This window comes from Kogia breviceps, chromosome 2, assembly GCF_026419965.1.
Source record: "Kogia breviceps isolate mKogBre1 chromosome 2, mKogBre1 haplotype 1, whole genome shotgun sequence".
Lineage (NCBI taxonomy): Eukaryota > Metazoa > Chordata > Mammalia > Artiodactyla > Physeteridae > Kogia > Kogia breviceps.
The window spans coordinates 3,275,001-3,283,247 of NC_081311.1; positions in this window are offsets into that span (position 1 = coordinate 3,275,001).

The following is an 8,247-nucleotide window of genomic DNA, read 5'->3' on the forward strand; positions in this document are numbered from 1 at the left end:
AGAGTCTTGCACCCCATAAGGGGACATAGAAATGTCAGTGGTGAGCTAGAATTCGTGTCATAGCTGGGAGCTGGCACAGCATCCAGATGCGGGCCTGGCACACACATGGCTACAGCAGATATACCATGTTTTAATTTTTTTGGACAAATATATTTGGTTTCCTCACTTCTCATGTGCATGACTGAAGGTGGCTTGATCTAATTCAATTTGTCTACTTAGGGATGCGATCAAATGAGGGCTTTGCCTTGGTGAATCCAAGGACAGCTGAAGCACGTTGGTCCGTAGTGGGGAGTGATGGGGAGAAGTCCGCCGTGTCTCCTCAAGTGTCTCGACATTAAATTTTAAGGGCGAACATGCTCGGCTTCAATAAGGAATAACCGTAAAGCTCGTCGTGTGTGGGTGACAAGGGAGAAGGTTCCTCCGAAACATGCAGGTCCCTCATAATCTGTTTCTAATGAAAACTCGGGAAATATTCGTACAGGAAGGAGGAAGAGGGTCTTGAGTGAGTGCCAGAAAGAAGCTCTATGAGCCAACGACATTGGGGTGCTTTTCAGAAAGACCTGAAGTGTAACAAAAATGGTCCTGCCCAGCAGCATCGTGAAGGGGAAGGGATGGGTGACATCAAAACTGTCTGCACAGCTAAAATGTTTTTTAATTAAAAAAAAATTTTATGATCCTATCTAATTTGGTGATGCAGACTGCATTAGAAAAGGGAAGAGATATGGGGACATATGTATACGTGTAACTGATTCACTTTGTTATAAAGCAGAAACTGACACACCATTGTAAAGCAATTATACTCTAATAAAGATGTTAAAATATATATATATATATAAATAAAAATGCAATTCAATCCAAAAAAAAAAAGAACTTAACCCAGTGGGGAATCTCGCTAGAAAGTTCTGGCTGTGGGTTGCTGGCTCCACGAGGTACCAAGTAGAGCTAATGAGGTGGGATGTGGTCCACAGAATTCCGTGGAGTGGATGTCACCTCGGCTGGGAGTGGAGACGCCCTCCCTGCAGCCCTGAACATCTTGCCACTGTCTCTGTGCTGTCATTAGCCAGTGAACAGCTGCTGACTTCAGCTCTTTGGGGACCGGTCTGAGAGTTGCTGGAACAGACCACGAAGATCCCTGTCTGAGCCATGGCTGCCTGGAATGGTTTGCTCCCAGGCAGTTGTGGAAGACTTTATGCCTCTTGGGCAAAGGATCTCTTAGAGGCTTGACTGTGAGCCAGGAGGTGGAGCATATTCACATATTTGAAATAAATGCATTATGGGTTTGGCTCACATTTGTGGTGGAGAATATTTTATTACCAGATCAGTTCTTATTGAAAATATATGTGTTGGAGGTCTGGTTTGAATTAATCTGCTAATGTGTATGTATATTGTATGTGTATATTTTTCCTTTTAGAAATATGGATTGCTGGGGATTGGTAAAAATTTAATATTTTAGTTCTTTGTGTCATAAAATTAGTATACTTTGTTGTAATTAGTGTTTTATTCAAGTCTGTCAAAACCATAAATTATTGAGACTTAAAAACAACTGTAGTGTCATGTTTGAAACTAAGCGCTGAATTTATATGCATTGGTGTTGCAAACCAACTAGCTTCTAAGTGATGGCATCCTTAGTTTTTCATTTATGTTATTCATTTATTTTTTTTGTCCATGCCACACAGAGCTTGTGGGACCTTAGTTCCCAGACCAGGGATCAAACCTGGGCCCTCGGCAGTGAAAGCGCGGAGTCCTAACCTCTGGTCTGCCAGGGAAGTCCCTATCTTTTCATTTAAATATAAAGTGTGAATACCGCCATTTTAGGAAACAAAGTCACTAGTATTTAAATCATTGAATAGTTTTTTGAGGGAGATAAGTTAAAATGAAGTATTCCACATGAAAGTGTTTGAAAGAAGCAGAAAACTTAGGAAAAGAAATGAGAAAAAGGGATGATGCCAAATAAATCCTGTTGATCAAAGAAAAAAAATCATAAACCAGCAAAATTCTTGGTTTTAACTAGAATGACATAAAAATACCTAAGAAAGATAATGCGATTCTTTCCTAATCATTAGATATTCTTTGTCCACATCTCACTTAATGAATAAACAGTATTTCAGTGAATGAATATGTATAGTTCTTTAGTCCACCCCATACTGTTGGGCATTTAGACTCCTTCCAGTTTTTGTCTATCATAAAATAATGCTGCAACGAACATGTGTGTAGTTATTTTTTGCACATAGTTATTTCCTTAAGACACTTTCCTACAAGTAAAACTTCTGGCTAAAGAGGATAAATGTTTTCAGGTCTTTTGGTGTATTTTATCAAATTGCTTGTCATTTTGTATCTGTCGACTTGCCTCATAAGAGGTGAGGAAGTTAACTCTAACTTTTGTCCCCACCCCTTCACCTTCTTTCTGTTGTTTTATATTATGAGATTTTAGCACTAGTTCATTATTAAATTATTCTTATTTTTGAACCTTCAAAACTGCATTTTTTTTGTAAATATACCTTTACTTCTGTGATGATTTGGTTTCATTGTTTATCCCAGTAGTACCTTTCTAACATAATTCTAAAACTCTTTAGTTCTGTACTTTGATTCATCTTTTAGTCTGCTGGAGAATGTCTTTGAATACATTTTTCTCTAGGTTTTGTAAGTAATGCACTTTCTAATCACTTGTACATTTGAGAAATTTCCTCTATTGCTTCTTATCCAGGTTTTTAAGGAAGGTGTTTTATTATTGAGTTCTAAGAGGTTTTTATATGTTCTGGATATAAATTCTTTATCAAATTTTTGATTTGCAAATATTTTCTTTCAGGTTTTAGTTTGCCTTTTCATTTTGTCAATGGCATTTTTAGAAGAGCAGACATTTTACATTTTGGTTAAATCTAATTTATTAGCATTTTATTTTATTGTTTGTGAAATTTGTGTCTTATCTATAAAATTTTGCCTTCCCCAAGGTTTGAAGAATTTTGTGGTATGATCCATTTTGAGCTAATTTTGTATATGGCATTAAGTAAGAGCAAGGGTCATTTTTACCCATGTGCATATCCATTTGTTCTGGCACCAATTTTTTTTTTTTTTTTTTTTTTTTGCGGTACGCGGGCCTCTCACTGCTGTGGCCTCTCCCGTTGCGGAGCACAGGCTCCAGGCACAGGCTCAGTGGCCATGGCTCATGGGCCCAGCCGCTCCGTGGCACGTGGGACCTTCCCGGACCGGGGCACGAACCCGCGTCCCCTGCATCGGCAGGCGGACTCTCAACCACTGCGCCACCAGGGAAGCCCAGCCCTCTGGCACCAATCTTTGAAAAGACTATTCTTTTCTCCGTTGAATTGTCTTTTCCTCTTTGTTAAAAATAAATTGGCCATATACGTTTGAGTCTATTTCTGTTCTCTCTATTATGTTTCATTTCACTGTGTGCTTATTTTCATGCCAGAACCCCAGTGACCCCTTCACTGTAAATTTTCAGATAATGTAAGTCCTCTAGTTTTTCTTTTTTAAACTTGACTATTCTCTATCTTTTGAATTTTCATACAAATTTTAGAATCAGATTGTCAATTTATACAAAAAAGACCTCCTGGGATGTTGATTGGTAATACGCTGAATTTATAGAGTAAGCTGGAAGGAATTGCATTTTTAATAAAAATGAGACTTCCGATTCATGAACATAGTAGATATCTCTCCATTTATTTGGTATTCTTTAATTCCTTGGTGGCAATATACAGTTTTCATTGAACAGGTCTTGCACATATTTTGTTAAAGTCTACCTAAATATTTCATGATTTTGATGCTATTTTGAATGGTATTTTAAATTGTTCATTGCTACTATATGTAAATACAGTTGATTTTTTTATATTGGCCTTGTATCTTGTGACCTTACTGAAATGTTTATTTCCTTAGGATTTTCTACTTCTTCTTTTCCAATGTGTGTGATCTCTCACTCTCACACTCTTTTATCCCACACTATCTCTCACCTTGTTGCACTGGGTAGCCTCCCCAGTACGACAGTGTTTACTAGAGCCACATCCTTACTTTTTCCGCAGTCTTAGAGGGAAAGTCATCAAATCTTTTGTCATTAGGTATGATGTGAGCTGTGGGGTTTTCGTAAACACTCAATATTGTCTTTCTGCTAAACAAGATTTTAATTTTGCTAATTTACTATTGCTCAACCCATTAACCTTTTCTTTAGTGTATAGTGCTTTCTGTGTCTAAGAAATATTTTCCTGCTGTAAAATTGTGAAGCTATTCTTCTATGCTGTTTTCTAGAAGGTTTGTTGTTTCATCTTTCACATTTACGTCTAAAAACTACTTGGAAATGATTTGTTTTTTCTGTGTGGTGTGAGATATGAGCTACAGGTCAGGAATTTTTTTTGTTGTTTTTCCTACAGATATGCAGGTGACAGAGTGTCATCTACTGAATAGACCGTTCTTCCCGCTTTTGGTGTCATCGCTGTCAGAAAGCCAGTGACTATAAATGAGTCTATTTCTGCACTCTCTGTTCTGGTCCATTGATCTATTGTCTATCCATGTGCTAATACCACACTGTATCAAGTAAGGTAGCTTTATAAAAGTCTTCATAGCTGGGAGGCTGCACCTGCCAGCTCTGTCTTTCTTCTGCGAGACCATCTTGACTCTCCTTGGCCTTCTGCCTTTCCGTATAAATATTTGAATCAGCTTGTCAGTTTCCACACAAAAAGCGTTATGATCTTGATTGCAAATGCATTGAATATATACATCAATTCAGGGATAATTGATAACTTTATAATACTGAATAGTCAAAATTACAGCTCTCCATTTATATAGGTCTTTTAACATTTCTCTCAATAAAGTTTTGTAAATTTTAGTGCAGAAATCTTGTATGTCTTTTGTTAGATTTACTCCTTAATGTTTTTGTATTTTCTGATGCTGTTTTAAACAGTATCTTTTAAAAGTTTGTTTTCTAATTATTTTCTAAGTATATTGAAATGCATTTGACTTTTCTTAGTTGAAGCATTTGAAATTGCCAATATTCAACTCTGAAATGGTGATTGCATATGACTCAATCTACTATTTTGGTCTTGCTCAATCCACTATTAATATTAGTATTCTGTTTATAGATTCTTTTTGGTTAATTCAGTACAAAACATGATGTGAAATAATAACATTTTAATTTTTTCCTTTCCAATTCTTATATTTAATTTTTTTTCATTACTACTGCTGTGACTGGGACTTCTAGTGCAATGCTGAATAGAAGTAGCGATGGTGTCATCTCTTTTATGATCATAGTTGGAAAATTTTCACTATTGCACCGTTAAGTATGACATGTGTTATAGGGGTTTTTTTTTGACTCATGAGTAATTATTTTATTCTTCAAGATATAATCCAGTACTATCATTTTTTATTTGTTGCTAAAGCTGTTCAAGTTGAGCCATTGAGAACTTTGTCAGGTTGGCACCTGTGCCCTTTCAATATGGCCTATTCCTTACCCCTCCATCCCTTGAGTACTTCCTTTCTGGTATCATATAATGCTTCAGGTTCATCTTGGATTTTCCCTGCCCAAACCCTGGAATCAACTACTTCTCCAAGGAGCCCTGGTTCCCTTTGTTGGAAAATGGTATTTAGAAACCAAGATCTGGTTGCTAGGTGTGCTCATTGCTTCTGGAGTGTCACTGCTTAGAGACCATCTTAGTAGATAGAGCTAGGAAATATATGTTTGTACAGTAAACTGTGTATATACACATTTACATTTAATTTTGTGTCTATTTATCTGTGGCTTAAAAAGTCCTTAAGTCCATATTGATACCTCTGACTCCAACCCAGCACTGCCACATTCATTCTAGTCCTTGTCCTTATCTTATTTGTCACAGTTTTCTTTGATAGTGAGAAACCTGGGTCTCATTAAATTGTTCAACACTGGTATTCACATAAGTAGTCTCAGAAATTCTAACAGCAACCTTGTGAGAAAGTAATTTATCAACTAGAGTACAGTATTTGTGTTTAGTTCTTTTTTTTTTTTTTTTTCGGTATGCGGGCCTCTCACTGTTGTGGCCTCTCCCGTTGCGAAGCACAGGCTCCGGACGCACAGGCTCAGTGGCCACGGCTCACGGGCCCAGCCGCTCCGCGGCACGTGGGATCTTCCTGGACCGAGACACGAACCCGTGTCCCCTGCATCGGCAGGTGGACTCTCAACCACTGCGCCACCAGGGAAGCCCATGTGTTTAGTTCTTTTTAGCTTTAGCCTTACAGTATTTGATCAAAGTATTATTTTCCAAAGTTACTTGGGTCAACTCCTTTCTTCCCCCTCCCCTTCAGTGTGTTTATCTGAGTCTGTTGTAATACAGTTAGATCCATTTGTCACCATTGTCTGCATTCTTGCTTTCTAGGACCTTTTCTACAATCTGGTTGATTGTTATTAAAAAATTACCTATATTAAAATTCACTTTGTGTAGTGCAAATTTCTGTGGGTTTCGACAAATGCGTGGAGTTGTATGTTCACCACCACAGTTGTATGGCCTGTAAAGTTCTGGCTACCCTTTTACAGATAGCTTCTCCCCTAAACTCCAACCCCTGGGGACTACTAAGCAGTTTCTACCTTATACTTTCCTTTTTCTAAATCATCAAATAGATGGAATCATACAATGTATAGCCTTTTGGGTCTGTGGCTTCTTTACTTCGTCAAATGCATTTGTTTCATCCCTGTTGTTAAGGGAACCAGTAATTCATTCCTTTTTATTGCTTAGTAGTATTCCATTGCATGGATATATCACACCTTGTTTATCTATTTACTGGTTGCAGGGCAAAGCAAGGTTACTTTTGGCTAATACATATAAAGCATCAGTAAGCATTCATATATAGGGCTTTGAGTGAAATAAATTTTCAGTTCTCTTAAGTAGATACCTAGGAGTGAGATTGCTTAGGTTATATGGTAGGTATACATTTCACTTTATAAGAAACTTCCAAACTGTTTTCCACGTGGGTATACCATTTTACATTCCCACCAATAATGTATAAAAATTCCATTTGCTTTGCATTCTTGTCAACACTTGTCATTGACAGTTGTTTCTGGTTTTTTTCTTTTGTTGTTGTTTTACGATATTCTGATATCGCATTGTGGTTTGAATTTGTATTTCCCTGTTGACTAATGATGTTGAACATCTTATTAGATGCTTTTTAAAATTTTCTAACCTTACATCTTTTTTGGTGAAGTATATAGATCTTTGGCTTATTTTTAAACTGAGTTGTTTGTTTTCTTACTGTTGAATTTTGAGCATTCTCAAAATGTTCTAGATGCAAGTCCTTTGTCAGATGTGTGATTCACAAATATTTTCTCCTGATCCATGGCTTTTCTTTTCATTCTCTTAGTAATGTCTCTCACAGCAGGAATTTTTGGAGGTAAATATTGATAATCTAATTATATTTTTTTAAGTGCAGAAATACAGAGTAATGAGAGTAGCCAAAATAATTTTTAAAAAGTAGAACAACGTTGGAGGACTTGATTTCAAGACTTATTATAGTTAAAACAATGTGGCATCAGGAAAAAGACAGACACACAAACAAAATGGAATAGAGAGACTGGAAATAAGGCCACACGAATATAGTCAACTGATTTTTGGCCAAGGAGCAAAAGCAATTCAATAGTGAGCAACCTTTTTTTAAAAAAATGGCACTAAAAGACATCTACAGATTATTCTGCCAGGATTTTGATTGGCATTGCATTGAACCTACGAGTTAAGTTGGGGAGAACTATATTTGAACATTATTAAATCTTCCAATCCATGAACATGGCATATCTTTCCATTGACTTGGGTCTTCTTTGATTTTTTTGATTAGTGTTTTGTAGTTTTCAACATACAGAACCTGCAGATATTTTGTTAGATTTATAACTGTTTCATTTGCTATTGTAGATGGTATTAAAAAAATTTTTTTAAATAATAATTTTTCCAGTTATTCTTTAATAGCATGTAGAAATATAATTGATTTTTGTATGTCAAATTAATAAGTTGCTGAACTCATCTATTATTTCTAAGAGCTTTTTTGTAGATTCTTCGTGTTTTTTGTCTTTTTTTTTTTTTTTTTACATAGACAATCATGCCATCTCTGAATATAGACAGCTTTTTCCATTTCATCTGGTCCTTTTATTTCTTTTGCTTGCTTTATTGCATTAAGTTTTCCAGGACAGTGTTGAACAAGAGTGGTGAGAGAGAACATCCTTTTCTTGTTCCCTTGGAAGCATTGCATTTTTTTACCATGTTCTCTGTAGGGTTTGTTTGTTTGTTTGCT